Genomic DNA, 21264 nt, shown 5'->3' with positions numbered 1-21264 from the left:
TATGATGACAGAAAGCAGGTCAGTGGTTGTGGGGCGAGGGCAGTGGTGGGGGCTGAGGGCTTTCTGCAAAGGGACACAAGGAACCTCCTCAAGGTGATGGATGCATTCTATACCTTCATTGGGGTGGCTGTTACACAGCTGTTTGCATTTGTCAAAACTCTACAAATTCTTCTTTAAATTAACCTATTTTTTAAATTAAAAAAAAAAAGAGATATGGACTACCAGCTTTGATGCCACCAAAACAAAGTGCAAGGTGCAGTTTTAAAGACAGAAAGACCTAAACATAAAATTTCTGGAACATATTAAAGGCTATGGGAATTGGTTGTGGGGAGACTGTTTGAACCTGGGATGATCTCATAAAATATTATCACCTGCTACTTTTCCAAAAGAATCATAGAAGTGCTTTATCACAGGTTTTCCTTATTTACAGTCAAGTCACTGGAACCAGCATGACTGCACGGTTAAATTGGAATCCTTTATTGGTGAAGCAAGAGTTTGGTGGCACATCATATATTAAGGTGTAGAAATTGTTTTTCTTTTTCTTTTTTCTTTTCTGTTTATTTATTTATTTTTTAATTTTGAGAGAGGGTCTCTCTAAGTTGCCCATCCTGGCCTCAAACTTACAATCCTCCTACCTGGGCCTCCTGTTGCTAGGATTACGGTGTGCACCACCATGCCAGACTAAGGTATAAAAAGTAACATGAATATACCAGTCACTAGAGAATTTTGGAATAAATCATCATTTATTCAAAGAGGAAATATTCCAGAAGAGTACAAATGATGTTCTCTCTATATATCTATTTTCTGCAGCACCATCTTCTACATGTTTGAAGAAAGAGTTTTTTTTCCCCCACAATTTTCCACAGATAATGATCCATTTAGATCCTCATCTAGAATTACAAATTCCTTCCTCTGCCTTCAAGCAAATAAAATAAGGTGATCAGAATGGGACATTTCTACTTACAAGGACTAGCAAGCTTCAGAGTCTCAAAAAGTCAGGGAACACCTTTACATCTAAAACTGCTTTCCAATAAAACTGCTTCCCAAGCACCCAGATCTTCCCAGATCCCTAAAGGGATGAAGCCAATCTTTGGAAGAAAAGAAACTTGTCCAAAATTTATAGTAGAACCTAGAAAAGGATTCCTACTATAAGAAGTTCAGTTAATTCTCTCCTGAAATATTTGACTTTCCAATACAGACTGTCCTGAGGTTGTTAAATAGAACGTGTTCTTCAATATAGGCTTCATCATGATTTCTTGAGTTATCAAGAGAAGTAAAAAAAAAAAAAAAAGGCACCAGAAGAATAAAGAGATGAGAACCAAATATCAACTGAAGGCCTACTGTGTGCTGGCTCCCACAGGGTGTGGGATGAGAGCCTTTAATCTGTTTTTCAGTCTCTAGGTCGTATGAGTCTGGTTCTGTCCTTGTCCCAGAGATGGCCCAGTGGCATCAAAGGACATTGGATACTGTCAGATTAACTGGATAACTTCAAGGAAAACACAGACCCAAACCAAAGTGAAACTCCTGTGGAGACTGTGAGCTAATGTCCAAGGTCCTGTCCATCAGGGACACCCAGCCCAGGGGCAGTGCCTAAACCCCACCCCCCAGCCTGTGGCAGGTGGGCAGCAGACAAGGCTGCTACAGGGCTCTCCCTCACCTGCTAGTCATTTCCTTGTTTCTTTTATACTACTCTAAACCACAACTGCTGGAAACATCTTTTCAAGAAGCCGATAGGTGTGGCTTTGGGAGTGATCCGTGTAAATAGGCACCAACAAAGGTGAGTATTGACAAAAGAAGACATCGGGAGGGGAAGCAGGAGACCAAGCTGCCTTCTCTTGCTAAAGACGAAGGCCCCAAGTATTTCTAGGCAGGATTATTTGGTTTCCCATAACTTAGGAATGTCCTACAACCTCTGAAAAAGAACTTCAGAATTGAGACCTGTGGGAATTTTATTTTCCCAGTACAGAGAAGGATGGCTGTCTTCCCACAAAATAATAACACTGTGTGTGTGTGTGTGTGTGTGTGTGCGCGCGCGCACGCGCGCGCAGAAAGAAAGATAATGCTTCATAGTATTCAAAAGACTTCTCTACATTTTGTCCTGTGTAATTCTTGCAACAACTACAATGTCAATACAACTGTGTATAGCAAAACCCTGGACTTGGCTAAGCATGAACAGCAATCACTGTGCATTCTTTAGCTGGCTAGGTGACCTTAGACCACCTACCTAACCTCCTATGACTCAGTTTCTTTATCTATAAAATAGAAACAATAATTCATGCCTTGCTTTTTAAACATATTGGTAAATATATTGAGGAGAAGAGGCTGAAGGGAACACTTAGCATAGGATCTGACCCATTATATGATGTCAATGAACAGTAGCATCAGGCAGGAATAAGCTAACCAGTGGGAGAACTCAAGTTCAGAAAGACCAAGTAACGTGTCTTAGGTTTCAGTTCTGCTTCACTGGGAAGCCAAGACTAGAACCCAGGTCTCCAGATTCCTGTTCCAGGCATCCAGCCATTCTAGCATCCTATATCCTCACTTCATTACCTATCTAAGGATCACATTTGACATTGCAAACTCTTGTCCTCCTTTTTATTTTATTCTGTATTATTTTCTCCTGCCCACCAAAATAGGAAAAATCTTTGTGGATGTTCTCAGAGACCCTGTAATATAGGGTCTCCTCACCTGGGCTATGGGCTGGACTGTGTCCCTACTAAAATTCATATGTTGAAGCCCCAAGTCTCCCTGTGGTGATATTGGAAGGTGGGGCCTCTGGGAGGTGATGAGGGTCAGAAGAGGTCACGACAGCAGGATCCTCACCATGGCATTAGTGTCCTTATAAGAAGACACCCTGGGAAACTTGCTCCTTCTGTCTTCCCTCTCACGAAAAGGAAGAGGCCCTGTGCATACACAGCAAGGCAGCAGCTGTCTACAGGCCAGGAAGCATCATCTCCAGAACCCAACCACACTGGCACCCTGATCTAGAACTTCTAGTCCTCAGAACAGTGAGAAAATAAATCTCTCAATTCATGGTATTTTGTTATTGCAGCTCCCGCAGACTAAGACACCTGGAGTCCACCACCCCAACATACACACACAAAAACTAGAATCCAAAGATGAGCCTCAAGTTGAGAAACCCTTTCCATTGCTTTCAGGAATGTGGGTGCAATTTTCTTTAGAAAACGTGTCCTCAGCTTTCATCATGTTCTCAAAGGAATCCACGGAGGGAACCAAGGTTAGAACCACTGTTAACCTATCGCCCTTCACATCTGTACTTGCCAGTGTACTGAAGTTTCCCTTAAGAGTCATACTTGGCTCCTAATAATAAAAGGATGCCCCACAAGTAACAAAAGGGGTATGGTGGTCATACACCAATAAAGGGCTAAGAAAGACAGTGTTGGTCCAGGGAATAGATAGCCCTTGATTGTGGTATTTTATTTGAAATCTCTTTGCTTACTAAACAAAAATAAATCTACACCTTTAGATGGTGTTTTTTCTTTTCTCACACTAAAATACATCATGGAATAATCATCAAAAGGAATGGTTTCTTTTTTTTTTTTAAAGAGAGAGTAAGAGAGGGGGAGAGAGAGAGAGAGAGAGAATTTTTAATATTTATTTTTTAGTTCTCGGAGGACACAACATCTTTGTTGGTATGTGGTGCTGAGGATCGAACCCGGGCCGCACGCATGCCAGGCAAGCGCGCTACCGCTTGAGCCACATCCCCAGCCCAAAAGGAATGGTTTCTTTTTAACCACTTTACTTAATTTTTTATCTTTCATCTTTAGAGAAGTAGTTGTTACTCTATTTATTTTTACAGACAAGGAAACTGAGACTTCAAGAGGTAAATAACCATTAGAAAGAGGTGTGGTATCCACCCGGACCAGCACAGCACAGCCCCTACCTCCAGACCCAAACCTGATCCATCCTCGGCACCCTTTGAGGTTCTCTGGCTGTGCATGTGGCTGACTATGCTGTGACATTAGAGGATGTGCCCTCTGCCACCTTTTACCCAGAGGACTCTGTAGCCTCCCTTCAGGCCTCGCCCTGCTGAGCTCATCTGCAGCTGGTGTTGCCTTGAGGCCTCTCTAGTCACACAGTCTGCTTTTCAACTGTTAGGTTTGGCAGAGGCTGCAGCTCCTCCCTTCCTTTCTTTCTCAAGTGAAAATCATTGCCAAATTGACTTCTCTGGTTCCAGACTGGCATCTCTTAGGGAATGTCTCCACTCATGGCTTGTTTTCCATCATTGGAGTTTGGTGTTATTATTGTATTTCTGCACATGCTAAGCATGCAGAACAAAACTATCAAACAGCACATCTTTTTTTTTTAAGTCTTTTTAAAATGGAGACCATTATGCTAAGTGAAATAAGTCAAACTCAGAAACTCAAAGGTCAAATGTTTTCTCTCCTATGCAGAAGCTAGAGTGAAATAAAGGAAATGGAACGGGAAAGATAGAATAATATAAAGAACAAATCAAATATATACCAATAGACAAAGGAAAGGAAGTTGAGTAGAGGAAGGAGAATGGTAGAGGGGAGGGAAGATGGGAGGGGAAACAGGAGAAGTTAAAGGGGAGGATCATGAACTGAAATCAATTTCCATGCATATGAATTTGTCAGGATGAAACCAACTACTACTATGTATAATCATAAAGCTCTAATTTTAAAAAATGGTGCATCTTTACTGAATATTGATGAATGACTTGGTCTCATTTCTGAGGTTCCAGCTCACATGTAATTCTCAAGGGCTTCTAGCAGGCAAGACCTCTGCAGTCTAAAACAAGCTGGGAAGGAATACCTCTGGGTGCTGGACCTCTGGCCCCCTCCGCCTCCTGGTCCACTAACTCCACGACTGTTATAATGTGCTTCTTTGTGATTTTCTTTTTCATGCTAATAACTCCTATTGAGCATCTTCAGATCCAAGCACAGAGCTACTGGGGAATAAACTCAGGGGTGCTTCACCCTGTAGCTACATCCCAGAGATTTTAATATTTTATTTCAAGACAGGGTCTCACTAAATTGCTTAGGGTCTTGCTAAATTGCCAAGGCTGACCTCGAACTTGCCATCTTCCTGACTCAGCCTCCCAAGTCACTGGGATTATAGGCATGTGTCACAGTGCCCAGCCATGTTACTTGCTTTAGATTCATTATCTGAATAAATCTTCCCCTGGCAGGAAAAAAGTGATAGACATATTCATGGGAAGTTTTTGTTTGTTCCTTTGTTTTCCTTTGAGGCACTGGGGATTAGACCCAGAGCTTCACACTTGCTAGGCAAGCAAAGAGGCCATGGCAAGGCTTATAAGACAGACAAGGTTTAATAGCTTCACCCCAGGAATTCTCATGGAAACCGAAGACCTACTTCACTGTCAATATAAAAGTATTAGAAAGACAGATGGCAGAAGAAAAGGTGTGGTTTGGCTTAGTTCAGGTACACTAAAGTTGTTTTCCTGTAGGACCTTGAATTATGCTGTCAGGTGTTCACCTGCTCTACTCCTGCAAGACTTCTGTTTCAGAAGCCTCATTATTTGGTTTCGTTCCATGCAGTTGTGTGTATTAAGCAACTGTGAGTGCAGGGCATTGTGCTAATCTGACAATGCAAAGGTCTCTGCACCATAAAGCCTCCTGGACTCCTAAAAGTTAAAGTCCTAAAAGTTAAAGTTAAAGTATTGACATTTTTCAGAAGAGAAGCTGCATATCTGAGATGTTCAATGTTACTTCAACTGACTAGAGGTTCAGAATGATCACTTTACAAATTTAAGTTTTAAGTCCACAGATGTTAAAGACACTTTGAAAAAGAATGAACATAAACCCAGCATGGTGGCGCATGCCTATAATCCCAGCAACTCAGAAGGCTGAGGCAGGAGGATTGCAAGTTCAAAGCCAGCCCCAGCAACTCAAAAAGGCCCTAAGCAACTTAGCAAGAACCTGTCTCAAAATAAAAAATAGAAGGGACTAGGGATATGGCTCAGTGGTTAAGTACCCCTGATTCAATCCCTGGTACCAAAAAAAAAAAAAAAAAGAAAGAAAAAGAAAAAACAAATGAACATAAAAACCTAATTTATAAATGCATGCAAAAAAAAAACCTAATTTATAAACGCATGCAAAAAAAAAAAAAAAGTTCTCTCTTTCTGTTACAATCTACCAGAGAGACATGCCAAGTTGGTTTGGAAAGGAAGGAAACCCCTATCACCTTTACTTTTTCCTCTGGTCCCATCTGGCCATTCACCTGGGAGTGGTTGGCTGCACTAAGTACTTGGCCAAATAAAAAGCTCCAGGAAATAACCAATCTCTGGTTTCACCTTGTCCATTTGGTGTTCACTTAGTGTTACTCCTTGAAAGTCAACTATGTAGTTTGTTTCCTTGGCTGGATTTGCCTTAAGTGAAGAAAATTATCAAGTTAAACAATTTTAACCATACACACACATGCATATATGCATATATGTAATTTAGGATAACAGGCATCTGGCTTAGCCACCTGGCTCATTCATGCATGCACTCAGTCAGCATTCATTCTCCTACCAGGACCTATGCTCTGGAACTAAGGACATAAGTGTCCCCTGTCTTTAAGGCCCTCAATCTACTGAGATAGACACATAAGCAAATGATTACTATACAGTGAGTTAAGTGCAGAGAAGTAAATCAATTGGGAATTCAAAAGAAAGGGGCCAATTGCTCCTGGAGGGAAAGAGAAGGCAGGAGAGACTTTACAGTAGAAAGAGTTCCATGAACTGAAGAATACATTAAGCCAGAGATAATATGGACAATTTTTAGAGCTTTTTCCTCCACAAGGGCTGCCCTTCATCCCTGAATGCATTGACTCAACAAATGCCAATCCAGCACCTGTGCAGCTCCACACTGACTTCCCAGCCTTCCACCTTGTGATTGCCATAATACATAGTCAAATCACCACTGGGGTGTGCCTCTGCTCCTTTCTTCAGAATTCAGAAAGATCATTTGTCTTGCAAACATCCTGGCTGGGATGAAGGACACTTAGAGAACTGGGGTTCATGAATTCAAGCACTTTATAAGAAAAATTTGCCTACTCTCATCTGTAGCAAAAGCCAACCTTTGGCATGAACTATATAGGCAAGGCCCCTCCAAACCCTAAATTTCCTGCCAGAACCCAGTCTTTAGCCTGAGGGTCAACCATGAGCATTAATAAGAGACTTGTTTTGAAATACTAACACTCCCTGTTAATCTGGTCATTAGATTATTAGTTATTCAACTTTGCATAAACCATAACCCAATTCTCTTCTGATAGTTGCTAGATATTACCCTCCATTGAGGCCCCTTTGCCTATATCTGTGAAAAGCCAGCAGTTTCTGGAATTTTTGCCCCTCCAAGGTTGTTAACAGAACACTGGCTTGCCCAGGGACAGAATTATGGAAGGTTCCAGGTGAGGACAGCTCTGCTTCCCCCAACTCGCACTCCAGGAAATCAAGTGGAGCTGTCCTCAGAGGGGCTTGGCCTGGGCACTCTGACCTGGCTTTCTCTCCTCCCTGGTCCAGCTTCCTACACTCTGTTGGGAAGCCAGATATCACACAGGTATAAGTGAATGCAGGGGACACTACACAGGTAAGCAGAGGAAGGAAGAATGAACAGCCTGGAAAATAATCTCCAACTGTTATTGTTGCTTTGAGATGCAGCGTGTGAAGAGGGACTGATAGTGGTGCCTCATAGTACCACTGTTCCTCTTCTAGATTTCTGTCACAGACCTTTAAACAGCCATTAGCCACAGCTGCCAGTCACTGTGCACTGTGATGAGGGCCACACCACATTTTCTCATTCAGTCCTACAACCAGGCGAAGTAGGCATAATTTGTATCCCCACCTTACAGGGAGGAATCTGGGGCTTACTAAAGTTAAGTAGTGGCCCAAAGTCACAAATCCAGCCAGAGAGAGAGAGAGAGAAAGAGAGAGAGAGAGAGAGAGAGAGAGAGAGAGAGAGAGAGAGAGAGAGAAATCCACCTCACATCTCACTGGCAAAAGATTGAGCCTGTGCAGCTATTATGAAGACAAACAATAATAAGTGTTGGCGAGGATGTGGGGGAAAAGGTACACTCATACATTGCTGGTGGGACTGCAAATTGGTGCAGCCAATATGGAAAGCAGTATGGAGATTCCTTGGAAAATTGGGAATGGAACCACCATTTGACCCAGCTATCCTTCTCTAGGTCTCTACCCAAAGGTCTTAAAAACAGCCTACTACAGGGACACAGCCACATCAATGTTTAGAGCAGTACAATTCACAATAGCTAAACTGTGGAACCAACCTAGATGCCCTTCAAAAGATGAATGGATAAAAAAAGTGGCATATATACACAATGGAATATTACTCAGCAATAAAAGAGAATAAAATCATGGCATTTTCAGGTAAATGGGTGCAGTTGGAGAAGATGATGCTAAGTGAAGTTAGCCAATCCCAAAAAAACAAATGGCGAATGTTTTCTCTGACATAAGGTGACTGACTCATAGTGGGGTAGGGAGAGGGAGCATGGGAGGAATAGACTAACTCTAGATAAGGCAGAGGGGTGGGAGGGGAAGAGAAGGGGCAATGGGTTAGCAATGATGGTGGAATGTGATGGACACTGTTATCCAAAGTACATGTATGAAGACATGAATTAGTGTGAACATACTTTATAAACAAACAGAGATATGAAAAATTGTTCTATATGTGTAATAAGAATTGTGGTACATTCTGCTGTCATGTATTTAAGAAATAAAAGCAATTAAAAATTTAAATAATTAAAAATTTTTAAAAAAAGATTGAGCCTGTGGCCACACTGTAGGTAAAGGCTCATGGTCACTCTCTCTCAGAGTTTCTGTGGGTTCAATCTAGATCTCTGTGTCACATAGGTAAAACAAAAGGGGGCCACCATGCAGGCCTGAAGGGGTCCCCAAAGGAGCTGCTCACTCACCACAGTAACTTTTAAAGGAACCCAGCAAATGAGATTGCTCCCGACACATGGTGTCTGCTGCTGCCACTCTGAGGGGAGAAGAGGCTTCTGCAAGAGCCCACCCTGAAAGAGGACAGGCCAACCTAGTCTTCACAGGAGGCAGTGCTTACCTGGACTAGAAGCAAGCTTTATTGTTGGCTCTTCATTCATTTTAATGTGTGGTTAAGTAGAGTTTATCAAACATCAACTATGCATGAGGCTCTGTGCTAGGTCCTGATGAAAATAAAAACAGAAGCATAGCTCCTTCCTTTAGGAAAGGCAATAGTCTAATTTGTAGAGGGGACATGTGAATGTCCCCTCTAATGTCTAATTTGTAAGTGAACATGTAATATCATGTAGGGAGTGCTGAAAATAAGAAGCAGCAATGAATAAGATCATCTGGATTTTAATTCTGGGTTTGACACATAAGTGGGATGGGGTCATTTTAAAACTATAAGCTTCACTTTTCTCAACCATAAAAACAGACTAGGATGGACCTCTTAGGGGTACAACCTTAAGTTTGTTTTTAGTTTTTTGTTTGTTTGTTTGTTTTTTTCGTTTGTTTTGGTTTTAGTGCTGGGGATTGAACCCAGGGGCATACTACCACTGAGCTATACCCTTGGCACTTTTTATTTTTGAAATAGGGTCTTCATTAAGTTGCCCCAGCCAGCCTCAAATTTGAAATCCTCCTGCCTCAGCCTCTAGAGTTGCTGGGATTACAGACATGCACCACCATGACTGGCTCTTAGGGTTTGATTAAGCAACAAATGTATGTAAAATATTTCACTCTGAGAGTGTCCTTGGCTAGCTCCTGAGTATATGCCAGCCTTCACAATCTTGGGCTGGGGACTTAACCCTTCCTTCTCAGCTTCTCAATGTGAACATGAGAGCTAATACATCTTCTAAACTTCTGGGTCTGTCAATCAACAGAGCTTGCCTGAAAAACTCAGAGAAGTGTTTCAGAGACACAGAAGGAATGAAAAGCCTTCAGAAGAGTTCCAGTAAAGTTAGGCCATATTAAGGGCAGCATATAACTGTTGAGTTATATGGTACCTGTCCTTCTTCTCTGGTTCTTTAAATATGAAAGAGGGTGAGTAGAGAGGTGGCCTACAAGGCCCATTATCAGTGAGAGGAGGCTTCCTACAGAGCTGTGCCTTGAAGAATATGTGGGATTCTGTCAACTAAATCCCCATATGGAATTAGGTGTCCATGGTCAAGGAAGGGATCATTTGGGAATATAATCTTAGACTTTCAGGGTCACCTAATTCAGTGGTGGAGAATACTGCCAGGCTCATTCTTTGCCCACAGTCCCAGCCACCATCTTGCTGTCTCAGATATATTTTCTCAGAAATCTCCTCCCCAAAGCAGTAGCCATTGGGGTCACCTGTTGCCAGGTGCCCTCATTTCATCAGGCTCCTCTCAGTTCGCTTCTACCCATCAGCCTGAATCCAGGCCTGGACCTTCTAAGCACAGGCTTTCATGACCAACCTGTGTCCACAGAGATTGTTTGAGAAACACAGCTTAAAAGGCTATGTTGTCATCAACAAAGTAGCCAATCACATCTTACAGTGTTTTATATGCCAATTAAGCCAGAAAAAGCAAATAAACACTCCCAGTCTGACCCAAAGGAGAACAGATGAGGCAGTTAGAAGATGGGGTGTGACCCCATAAACAAAAACCAGGAGAATTGGGGGGAGGGGGGAACCTCTCCCTTTGAAGAGAATGGCTCACCTTGTTCAACTTCCCCTTAGGTACAGCGACTCCCAAATCACATCTATTACCAGTACTGCAGGCATAAGCAATAGAAATGAAAGCCATACCTCCAAGCTAAACCATCTCTGCCCAGTTACTCGTAGCTACTTATCTTTCTCTATCAAATGGCACATATTAAACTCATGCCTAAATAAACAAGTAAAAAAGGTTAATTTCCTGGCAGGAAATTCTTGTGTAATTAATCAGCAGCTCCAATCTCTGCTCTGTCGCTAACCAGCACTGTGACCTTTAGCAGGCCCACCTCTCTCCATCTCCTTTAACATGACCTTATACCAGGCCACTACCTCTCTCTCCTGGACCACCACCACAACTTCTAATGGATCTGTCTCTAGTCCCTACCCCATCACCTCTGAACAGCCTCATTCTAGATTTATTTTTAGTATAAAGATCCTCCTAAGACCTCAAATCTAGTAAACGCTCCCTGCTTAAAATTCATAACCCCTCTTCATTTAGTCTAGGATAAAATTCAAACACCTGTGGATATGGATAACTTACAAAGTCATTCATGTTCTGGCCCCTGCTCACCCCTCCACATTCATATCTCATCATTCCCTACCTAGAGTTCTGTGTAACAGCCATATTTACATATGCCCATGGTTCTTTGTATAATTCTAGTAACAGCAACAACACCAGCATTGTTGTTTTCTATGTTATCTGGCATTGGTTTAAAGAACTCTTTTGACAGGTGCAGGGGTGCATGCCTATAATCCCAGCAATTCAGGAGACTGAGGCAGAAGGATAACAAGTTTGAAGCCAGCTTGGGAAACTTAATGAGATCCTATCTTAAAAAAAAATTAAAAGGTCTGGGGATGTAGCTCAGTGATAGAGTACCCTGGATTCAATCTCTAGTACCTAAAAAAAGAAAAGAAAATACGGCTGGGGGAGCAGCTCAGTGGTAGAATGCATGCTTAGCCTATGGGAAGCCCTGAACTCTTTATGTATCAACTAATTTAATCCTTATAACTATATTAGATACTAACTACCACTGTCATCATCTTTCTGCCGCTACATAAATGCCTGAGATAATCAGTTTCTGAAAAGAATAAGGTTTATTTGGGTTAACAGTTTTGCCCTTCAAGGGCACAGTTTCAATGGTGGCAAGACTTCCCACTAGGCCCTACTCTTAAAGTTTCCACAATTTTGCAATAGCACCACAGCCTTTAGGGGATACTTAAGGTCCAAACTATAGCATCTAAGATCATCTCCATTTTATATGAGAAAACTGAGACACAGGAAGGGTATGTTACCATTGATGTCACCCAGCAAGCACATGCTAGTACCTGAATACACCATGCTTATCAACTCCTCACTCTTCCTTCTCTGAATCTTTGTACAGGCTTTCCTCTGGCCAAAAGACGCTTTCTTTTCTTCTTTTTCTTCCCCACCTTTTTTTTTTTTTTTTTTTTTTTTGGCTATGTTCACTACTATTCCTCATCTGGTAGTCCCTATGTATGTATCTCCTCCTCTGAGAAGCTTTCTTTCCACTACTTCCCCTAAACAGCAGTTAATCCCAAAACATGCACCCCCCCCACACACACAAGTAAGGCTGATCTCTATACCCTTATGCAGTGACCTCACGTATTTCATCTCCTTTGACCCTGTGACTCACAGTGAAGTAAGGTGGATATGATGCTGAGTAACTTCTGGGGCTAGGTCATAAAAAGTCTTGCAGCTTCCACCCAAGTCTCCCAGGATAATCACTCTGGGGCAAATCAGACATTGTGTAAGTAGTTCACCCTGTGAGGAAGCCAAGCTAGCCATGTAGAAAAGCTACATGGAGCTGGAGAGATGCCCAGGCAATCCTCAGCTGTCCCAGCTGTCCAAGGCCAAGCACCACATATGTGATTAAGAAGCCATCTGGGGATGTCCAGCTTGGGTGAACCTTCAGGTAACACCAGCACCAGCCACCACCTGACTGAGGGAACCATCTGAGAGAACACAAGAGTCACATAGCTAACTGAGCCCAGTCAATCCACAGAACTGTGATATTTCCTAATAAATGGTCATTTTATATCTCTAGTCTCTAGGGTGGGTTACTCTGCAGTAAGATGGATAACCAGAACAACCTAGGATACAGTGGTGAACAGTAGGCTATACCTACTGTCAAGGAAGACTTATGTCAAAGATAGTCCACCAGCAAAGAGATTCCAACATGGCAGCGGGCGCAGAGAGATCAAGTCTCTGACCTCTTCAGCTGTGCAGGCATAGGGAGTCGTAAACAACCTAAATCTGTTTGCTCAGGATTACTAGGCAATGCTGAGCTGACGTGGATCTGGGGCGAACAGTCTGGGCCTCTCAGAACACACACTGAGCCCGGATCGGCTGAATTCAAGCTCCCGATCGCCAGCTTCCCGCAGACAAACAGCTATGTCTCAGCATTAATCCATCCGGCTGAAACAACTGGTCAGCCCTACTCATCCTACGGAGGTAAATGCCTACTGAGCCTTCATAAGTAGTGGCCACAGGTTTGAAACGGGGCTTGGGAGAGACAGTAAGGACCCACCCGTTGCATTGGTCGCCCGGCAAAAGGAAACGAACTGTTGCTATTTGCAAGAGACACCACTATGGCAGAGAACTGACGTCATCAGACTGCGGCGGAGGAGATAACTTCATTGAAACCTGCGGCTACAGGTGTGTAATCCCCTAGCCTTCCCTCTCCACACATCGGGGAAAACTTAAGGGCCCCTCCCAGCTCTCCCGTAAGGGCCCCTCCCAGCTCTTCCGTGAGTGCGACAGCCAGCCCGAGGGAATCAGAGGTGGCGCGGGACCCGCGGCGCAAAACTACCGCTCCCACCAGGGCTGAGAGCTGAGGTCTCTTGCACCAGCTACCGGGGGCGTGGCTACCGGAGGGCAAGTAAAATTCGCTGAGGATTCTCAGCCCCAAGCTCTACAAACTTAGGGTCTGAGGGAATGGCAAACTGGAAGAGTGTGCCCAGTCGTTCATGAAAACAGGGCTCCCGGGAGCAGCAGACCTGGCGTGTAGCCAGTATTGTGGTGAGCGGCACCCGTGAGAGGGGCCTGGCTAGAGGAAAAGTGGGAAGTGACTAGACACAAGAGGAGGCCCTAGACACTCAGGATTGGAGACTCGCCCAGTCTGGGAGGAGCTGCTGCACAGTGATTGGTTCCTGTGTATTGACAGGAGAAAATTGACCTGGTGGGCACAGCGCCACCTACTGGAAGAGAAGTTAATCAAACTCTAAGACGGCATTTATTAGGTTTTTTTTTTCCTTTTTTTCTTTTCTCTTTTTTTTTTTGATTTGGGTTTTTCTTTCATTTTCATTTTTCTTTCTTGTTGTTTTTTTAATTTTTTTTACAAATTTTTTTTTATTTTTTTTCTTGTAATTTTAATTTTAATTTTTTTATTATTATTTTTTTTAATTTTTTTCTTTTTTTATTTCCTATTTTTTTCTTCTTTTGTCTTTTCATTTTTCTTATCCCCCCTTCCTTGAATTCTACCTGCTTACTCTCATTCTCTTTAGTGACTTCTTCCCTTCTAATACCTTTCCTCCCAAGCATCAAATAAATTTATAGGAGTAAACAGTAACTCAGTAACTCAGCAGTTAACAGTAACTCAGCAGTCAAACAGAACAAGAAGTAACAAGAGCAGCTTCAAAAAGCAAGGAAGAAAAGGAGTACAAACAATGCAGGACTGCCTAAATATTCAGGAGGACCTAGAGTCATCAGAAAAATGGTCATATAAAGACCTCAAGGAACACCTTAGACAGATGGAATGGAACCTTAAAGAGGATACAAGACAGCAAATTCAAGCAGTGAAAGAACACATTGAGAATGAATTACATAAACAGCTAAAAGAAGAAGTTAAGCATCTTTATCAGGAGATAGAGATTATAAAAAATAATCAAACAATAATTCTAGAAATGAAGGAAACGATAAACCAAATTAAAAACTCAATTGAGAGTATCACTAACAGAGTGGAGCAAGTAGAAGCCAGAACGTCAGATAATGAAGACAAAATATATCATCTTGAAAAGAGTCTAGCCAACTCAGAAAGGCTGGTAAAAAATCACGAGAAAAACATCCAAGAGTTATGGGATAACATAAAAAAAACAAACTTACGAGTCATTGGGATAGAAGAAGGTACAGAGATTCAAACCAAGGGAATGAGTAACCTGCTGAATGAAATAATTACAGAAAACTTTCCAGAAATAAAAAAGGAAACAGATATACAAATTAAAGATGCATACAGGACACCGAGCACACAAAATCACAGTAGACCAACGCCAAGACACATTGTTATGAAGATATCCAATATACAGAACAAAGAGAAAATATTAAAAGCTACAAGAGAAAGGAGACAGATTACATTCAGGGGTAAACCAATAAGGTTAACAAGGGATTTTTCATCACAGACACTGAAAGCAAGAAGGTCATGGAACAATGTAGTTCAAACACTGAAAGACAATGGATGCCAACCAAGAATTCTGTATCCAGCAAAATTAAGCTTCAGGTATGACAACGAAATAAAAATCTTTCATGATAAACAAAAGTTAAAAGAATTTGCAGCCAGAAAACCAGCATTGCAAAGCATTTTGAGCAAAACACTACACGAGGAATAAATGAAAAACAATAACCAAAACCATCAGTGGGAAGTGCCTCAGTAAAGACAGAGGGTGAGGGGAAAGATAATCATGGAGAAACAAACTAAATTTTTTTAAAAAAGGAGAAACATTCAAACATGGATGGAAGTACAAACCATATATCAATAGTAACTCTGAATGTTAATGGCTTAAACTCCCCAATAAAGCGACATAGGCTGGTATCATGGATTAAAAAAACAAATCCAACAATATGCTGCCTCCAGGAGACACATCTGATTGGAAAAGACATACACAGGCTGAAGGTGAAAGGATAGGAAAAATATACCACGCACACGGTCCTCGTAAGCAAGCAGGGGTGGCCATCCTCATATCGAATAAAATCGACTTCAAGACTAAGTTAATCAAAAGGGATAAAGAAGGTCATTATATACTGTTAAAAGGAACCATTCACCAACAAGACATAACAATTATCAATATTTATGCACCAAATAATGGTGCTGCGACATTCATAAAACAAATTCTCCTCAAGTTCAAGAATCAAATAGACCACAACACAATAATTATGGGTGACTTCAACACACCTCTCTCACCATTGGACAGATCCTCCAAACAAAAGTTGAATAAAGAAACTATAGAACTCAATATCACAATCAATAACCTAGACTTAACTGACATATATAGAATATATCAACCATCATCAAATGGATATACTTTTTTCTCAGCAACACATGGATCCTTCTCAAAAATAGACCATATATTATACCATAGGGCAACCCTCAGTAAATATAAAGGGGTGGAGATAATACCATGCATTTTATCTGATCATAATGGAATGAAACTGGAAATCAATGATAAAAGAAGGAAGGAAAAATCCCACATCACATGGAAAATGAACAATATGTTACTGAATGATCAATGGGTTACAGAAGACATAAAGGAAGAAATCAAAAAATTCTTAGAGATAAATGAAAATACAGACACAACATATCGGAATCTATGGGACACAATGAAAGCATTTAAGAGGAAAATTCATCGCCTGGTGGTCATTCCTCAAAAAAAGAAAAAACCAACAAATAAATGAGCTCACACTTCATCTCAAAGCCCTAGAAAAAAAAGAGCAAAACAACAGCAAATGTAGCAGAAGGCAAGAAATAATTAAAATCAGAGCGGAAATCAATGAAATTGAAACAAAAGAAACTATTGAAAAAATTAACAAAACTAAAAGTTGGTTCTTCGAAAAAATAAATAAGATCAACAGACCTTTAGCTGTGCTAACGAAGAGAAGAAGAGAGAGAACTCAAATTACTAACATACGGGATAAAAAAGGCAATATCACAACAGATGCTACAGAAATACAGAAGACAATTAGAAATTATTTTGAAAACCTATATTCCAATAAAATAGAAGATAGTGAAGACATCGATAAATTTCTTAAGTCATATGATTTGCCCAGACTGAGTCAGGAGGATACACACAATTTGAACAGACCAATATCAATGGATGAAATTGAAGAAGCCATCAAAAGACTACCAACCAAGAAAAGCCCAGGCCCGAATGGGTATACAGCGGAGTTTTACAAAACCTTTAAAGAAGAATTAATACCAATACTTTTCAAGTTATTTCAGGAAATAGAAAAAGAGGGAGCTCTTCCAAATTCATTCTATGAGGCCAACATCACCCTGATTCTGAAACCAGACAAAGACACCTCAAAGAAAGAAAACTACAGACCAATATCTCTAATGAACCTAGATGCAAAAATCCTCAATAAAATTCTGGCGAATCGAATACAAAAACACATCAAAAAAATTGTGCACCATTATCAAGTAGGATTCATCCCTGGGATGCAAGGATGGTTCAACATACGGAAAACAATAAATGTTATTCACCACATCAATAGACTTAAAGACAAGAACCATATGATCATCTCGATAGATGCAGAGAAAGCATTTGACAAAGTACAGCATCCCTTTATGTTCAAAACATTAGAAAAACTAGGGATAACAGGAACTTACCTTGACATTGTAAAAGCTATCTATGCTAAGCCTCAGGCTAGCATCATTCTGAATGGACAAAAGTTGAAGGCATTCCCTCTAAAATCCGGAACAAGACAGGGATGCCCTCTGTCACCACTTCTATTCAATATAGTTCTCGAAACACTGGACAGCGCAATTAGACAGACGAAAGAAATTAAAGGCATAAAAATTGGAAAAGAAGAACTTAAATTATCACTATTTGCAGATGACATGATTCTATACCTAGAAGACCCAAAAGGGTCTACAAAGAAGCTACTAGAACTAATAAATGAATTCAGCAAAGTGGCAGGATATAAAATCAACACGCATAAATCAAAGGCATTTCTGTATATCAGCGACAAAACTTCTGAAATGGAAATGAGGAAAAACACTCCATTCACAATAGCCTCAAAAAAAAATAAAATACTTGGGAATCAACCTAACAAAAGAGGTGAAAGATTTATACAATGAAAATTACGGAACCCTAAAGAGAGAAGTAGAAGAAGATCTTAGAAGATGGAAAAATATACCTTGTTCATGGATAGGCAGAACTAACATCATCAAAATGGCGATATTACCAAAAGTTCTCTATAGGTTTAATGCAATGCCAATCAAAATCCCAACGGCATTTCTTGTAGAAATTGATAAAGCAATCATGAAATTCATATGGAAAAATAAAAGACCCAGAATAGCAAAAGCAATTCTAAGCAGGAAGTGTGAATCAGGCGGTATAGCGATACCAGATTTCAAACTATATTACAGAGCAACAGTGACAAAAACAGCATGGTACTGGTACCAAAACAGGCGGGTGGACCAATGGTATAGAATAGAGGACACAGAGACTAATCCACAAAGTTACAACTATCTTATATTTGATAAAGGGGCTAAAAGCATGCAATGGAGGAAGGATAGCATCTTCAACAAATGGTGTTGGGAAAACTGGAAATCCATATGCAACAAAATGAAACTGAATCCCTTTCTCTCGCCATGCACAAAAGTTGACTCAAAATGGATCAAGGAGCTTGATATCAAATCAGAGACTCTGCGTCTGATAGAAGAAAAAGTTGGCTCCAATCTACATATTGTGGGGTCGGGCTCCAAATTCCTTAGTAGGACACCCATAGCACAAGAGTTAATAACAAAAATCAACAAATGAGACTTAATTAAACTAAAAAGTTTTTTTCTCAGCAAGAGAAACAATAAGAGAGGTAAATAGGGAGCCTACATCCTGGGAACAAATTTTTACACCTCACACTTCAGATAGAGCCCTAATATCCAGAGTATACAAAGAACTCAAAAAATTAGACAATAAGATAACAAATAACCCAATCAACAAATGGGCCAAGGACCTGAACAGACACTTCTCAGAGGAGGACATACAATTAATCAACAAGTACATGAAAAAATGCTCACCATCTCTAGCAGTCAGAGAAATGCAAATCAAAACCACCCTAAGATACCATCTCACTCCAGTAAGATTGGCAGCCACTATGAAGTCAAACAACAACAAGTGCTGGCGAGGATGTGGAGAAAAGGGTACACTTGTACATTGTTGGTGGGACTGCAAATTGGTGCGGGCAATTTGGAAAGCAGTTTGGAGATTCCTGGGAAAGATGGGAATGGAACCACCATTTGACCCTGCTATTGCCCTTCTCGGACTATTCCCTGAAGACCTTAAAAGAGCATGCTACAGGGAAGGGATACTGCCACATCGATGTTCATAGCAGCACAATTCACAATAGCTAGACTGTGGAACCAACCCAGATGCCCTTCAATAGATGAATGGATAAAAAAAAATGTGGCATCTATACACAATGGAGTACTATGCAGCAATAAAAAATGACAAAATCATAGAATTTGCAGGGAAATGGATGGCACTAGAGCAGATTATGCTTAGTGAAGCTAGCCAATCCCTAAAAAACAAATACCAAATGTCTTCTTTGATATAATGAGAGCAACTATGAACAGAGCAGGGAGGAAGAGCAGGAAGAAAAGATTAACATTAAACAGAGAAATGAGATGGGAGGGAAAGGGAGAGAAAAGTGAAATTGCATGAAATGAAGGGAGACCCTCATTGCTATACAAAATTACATATAAGAGGTTGTGAGGGGAATGGGAAAATAAACAAGGAGAGAAATGAATTACAGTAGATGGGGTAGAGAGAGAAGATGGGAGGGGAGGGGAGAGGGGATAGTAGGGGATAGGAAAGGTAGCAGAATACAACAATTACTAATAGGGCATTATGTAAAATTGTGGATGTGTAACCGACGTGATTCTGCAATCTGCATTTGGGGTAAAATTGGGGGTTCATAACCCACTTCAATCTAATGTATGAAATATGATATGTCAAGAGCTTTGTAATGTTGTGAACAACCAATAAAAAATAAATAAATAAATAAATAAATTTAAAAACAAAAAACAAACAAAAAAAAGATAGTCCAGCAAACAGACAACTGCAGCACAGTGGAATGAGTGTGGTGGGGGAAGGGTTAGAGAATGATAGTGCAGTCCTTAGTATAACTGAAAATCAACCAAAGAAAGCTCCTTCGCAAAAAGGAGCTTTCATAAAGCTTTGCTTCCTTAATAAAAGCAAAGGCTTCTGGGTCTCATGTAGTAATGTTTGGATCCTTGTTCTTACTTATTAAGTGACTGAAGGAAATTTTCTCAAAATCTGAGAGCAGAACCTTCATTATCTATATAATTAGGACCATAATGCTTAGTTTAGGATAGGTTATAACTCAGAGCTTGCCTAATATGACCAAAGCTTTGGGTTTGATTCCCAGCATTGCAAAAAAATTAAAATAAAATAATGCTTAGTAGGTAGTTATAAGGATTAAGTGAAGTATTGTGTGTAATGTTTATCACATAACATTAAAATAAACATATTTATAACTAATTATAAAAAAAGGATCTGGTCCAACAATAAGCTGGGCCTATCAAACTCACATCAAACTTACACAATGAAAACATGTCCCTCTAGATAGTGAACTTATCTCTGTGGAATAAATTTTATGACTGTCATTAATTATATTCCATTTGAAAGTTCATATCTTTGGAAGAGAATGAAGGGGAAGGTTGGCTTATACTAAACAAGACACTGGACTGCCACTGTTTAAGAGCAGGAAATGAGTCTTGTTCATCCTCATATCCCCATGTTGATAGCTCCTGGTTTATAGTGGCTGCTTAGGATATTTGAGATGAATGAAGAACTCACAATAGCTGAGCACATAAGCTGTGCCAGTACAAGGCTCAGAATTCACCCAGAATTTCTCCTTTACTTCTCATTATCACCCTATTATGTACATAATATGGTTCTTTCTGACTGAAATCATTCTCCAGTGTTCAGAACCTTGGTAAACAGAGACACAAGGATGATATTTTTCAAAAAGGAAAAAAGTATGTCTTGATTTACAGCCAGAGGGAAGACTTGCTTGCCACACAATGTTTATCTTCCAAACATTAGATAAATATATGAACAAACTTTGAAATTTTCAATAAACTGATGGCGGAAATACAGTTAAGATAACTGTCTAGAACTGGAGCAGAATGAGGGTCACACAAGTAGATCCCCTCAAACCCATTGCTGAGTGTTTGCAATTCATGAATGAAAGGAATAAAGAATCTCCATCAGGGAGATCAAGCCAGGTGTCGGGGAATTATGCAAAGACAACTTTTGAGAAAAAAGAAGTGTTTACATTTTTGCTTCCTGTTGAAGAGAGAATAAACCTACATTAGTCTGTGTACAATCAGGAGGTAGAACCTACATAGTAATTTAAACAAGTGGAGCTTAATACAAAGAATTATGGGGCCATAGTAGGTGAGTCACTGTGAGCTATAGAGAGAACTCTAGGACTGAGGGAGAGTATCCAAGAACAACAAGCTTGGAAGGCCCTAGGAGTCAGATTTCAATGGAGAAGGTATAGTTGCAATCCACTGGATGGCAGAAAACTGGTCCTGAAGGGAACAACCTTCCAGGGTGCAGGTGA

The sequence above is a fragment of the Spermophilus citellus genome (assembly GCF_964194105.1).
Source record: "Spermophilus citellus genome assembly, chromosome: 10".
Lineage (NCBI taxonomy): Eukaryota > Metazoa > Chordata > Mammalia > Rodentia > Sciuridae > Spermophilus > Spermophilus citellus.
The sequence above is the reverse complement of the archived record's forward strand: the minus strand, read 5'-3'. Positions refer to the sequence as shown.